Here is a 2,955-nt window from a genome sequence, read left to right on the forward strand (position 1 = left end):
GGCGTACCGCAAAACAGGACTCCACGGGATACTGTTCATCTCCACCATCGACCTCCTCCAGCCTCCACGGGCTACCGTCGACCTCCTCCAACCTCCATGGGCTCCTGTTCATCCAGCCTCCACCGTGCGCTACTCCACCGGCTAGTGTTCAACCACCCCTCCACGGGCACCCCTCCACCGTCTACTGTTCATCCAGCCCTCCACACCACGGGGTCCTGTTCAACCACCCCTCCACGGCAACCCCTCCACCGTCTACTGTTCATCCAGCCCTCCACACCACGGGGTCCTGTTCATCCAGAGGCAACGCCACCGCTCACTGTTCATCCAACCCCCCCGCAACGCTCACTGTTCATCCCAGAGGCAGCATCGATCGGCTTCAGTTAGCAGCAGTAGCGAAGGAATCGCTTGATCGGGTTCAGTTAACAGCCATTGATCGATCGCTCGGGTTCAGTAACGCGTAGCCTGCAGTGCAATCGCTCGGGTTCAGTTAGATCCCAACGCCTCACTCGGGTTCAGTTAGAGCCAATGCCTTGCACGTGTACGAGAGAAACGCGCATCGCTCGGCCCCCGACCTCCCACCGTAACCGGCAACTCCCCGAAATTTTCCTCCCCCTCGCTTCTACCACGGTTTTTTCCATCATGGACGACCCAAAGAATGTCATGCAGCTGCATCTCCGGCCCGCCCAAGACGAAAAGCCCATGTTTTATCATGATTTTTTGTCATAGAAGTAGGAGCCCACCACATCTATGATGATACCGGGTTTTGTCACAATTATCGTCATAGAAGTGTCATATGTATGACAGAAAAAAATTTCGTTCGGCCCAAAATGTCACGGATGTGTCTTTTTTTGTAGTGAGGACTCCCTCACTAGCCCCTGAACCAGGCTTCAATGATGAGTTTGGCGCGCAGATTGTCTTCGACATTGCAAGGCGGGTTCCTTCTTCGAATACTTCAAAGTAGATCTTGAACACAAGAATCGTGTCCATCTCTGCAAAACAAATTCCTCGTACCACCGTAAAGAGTACAATATTCCACGAGTCTAATCTGCTAACAACTTTTACCTAGCGTGACATCACGCCGTGGCCCGGTTATTATTCAAAACGTTTTTCCAACCTGCCACTACACGTCTTGCGAGGCGGTTTTATTGGCACGTCTTGTCGAAGCAGAGATCGTGTCCCCCTTATCACGAAATTGTCATTAATACGGGCGTGGGTAACCCAACCACTCCATTTGTACGACTCCTTGGTTTAATCAAGTTCCAAATGGCCGCGCGGAGGATGCTTGACATTCATCCTCTTTATAAAGAGGTCAAGACCTGTCCTTTTCTTTCCACATCTGATCCTTCCCTTCCCTCACCCCGAGTTTCAACACCCAAGGTTCAGTCCAAGCGCTCCAGACCTTCGCCCATGTCCGGATCCAACCTTCAAGGCCGGTGGATGGCCTCTTCCGTCACAGAGGAGGACATCAAGAAGCTTAGGGAAGCTAGGTACTTGACCGCCGAAATCCTTCACAGGCTTCCTGCTCAAGGGCAGGTTATTCCTACTCCCAAACCCAATGAAAGTGTCGTATTCATCTCCCACTTCCTCCGAGGGCTAGGCTTCGGTCTGCATCCCTTTGTTAGTGGGCTCATGTTCTATTATGGGCTAGATTTTCATGATCTAGCTCCATATTCCTTCCTTCACATCTCAACGTTCATCGTTGTGTGTGAGGCCTTCCTCCGCATTACCCCACACTTCGGCTTATGGCTCAAGACCTTCAATGTGAAGCTGAAGATGATCGACGGGCGACAGGCGGAGTGCGGAGGCACGATAATAAGCAAAGGTGTCGATGCTTTATGGCCAAAGGGTTCCTTCCCGGAAGTTTCTGACCTATGGCAACGGGAGTGGTATTACATCACAGCACCCCGAGGTAGAAAGTGGGCAGCCGCCTCAGCCTTCCGCTCCGCTGCTCCGCCACATCTTGCATCATGGGTCAACAAGGGGATGGACTAGGGATCGGTCGATGACGTGCAGACATTGCAAAGCCACATTCAGGATCTTATCAAGAAGGACATCAACCTTGTCAAAGTAATCCAAGTAATGCTGGTTCGTCGGGTCCTGCCATGCCAACGTCGATCTCTCCGTATGTGGGAGTTCAACCCGGAAGGACCGCGAACTGTTCAACACTCCTTTAACATGATGCTCGAAGGGATGTATCAATTATTCTTCAGATCACGAGTAAATTGTCCGGACACAACAGAGGATGCAGGCCTCGATTGCAACCATCCAGACACCCAGGTAAGTAATTCCACAACCGAACATGCTGTCATTATATTTGTCACAACATTATTCTGAAAAACCATCCTCGGCCAGGTCTGGATAAGGAAGGCGGAGAGGATCAGGTGTTTGGCCCCTCTTCCCGAAGATTCACCGGATCCTGTATTAACCAGGATGCTGGCTCGTGCACTTTATCAAGTGCCATCAGGGGAGGACAAGGAGAGGAATGGGGAAGCCAAAAGAGGACTTCATGCTGGAGGTATGTTACGCATCCTAACTGGGGAAATTAGTACCCCCGTATCGGATGATGAACAGGGAGGAGAATCTAGCATCCCTTCTCCCCACGAAAAGAAAATGACTGCCCTCGAAGACTTGGAAACAGAGCTCTCCAAACGAGGGAAGAAACCTTCATCAGGGGGCCCTGCCCCGGAGGGGGGCCAGCCGTTAACTGAGCCGTAAGTGAACAAAGGCGCTTAGTAAGCATACCACATTCTTTTCCTGAGAATAACGACCGAGACATATGTTTTGCAGTTTGGCTTATAGCCTCCCTCAACAATGTTCATCCTTGGGGGATCTTCTTCCGGAGATGATGGAGAGCGAAACGCCTCCTCCTACTTCTCCGCCTCATGATGCGGACGACCCTGAGGTGTCGTCTCAGAGGATCTCTCCCGATCCGCAAAGACCAGAAGGTAACTCTTC

This window comes from Triticum aestivum, chromosome 4B, assembly GCF_018294505.1.
Source record: "Triticum aestivum cultivar Chinese Spring chromosome 4B, IWGSC CS RefSeq v2.1, whole genome shotgun sequence".
In the NCBI taxonomy this organism is placed as follows: domain Eukaryota; kingdom Viridiplantae; phylum Streptophyta; class Magnoliopsida; order Poales; family Poaceae; genus Triticum; species Triticum aestivum.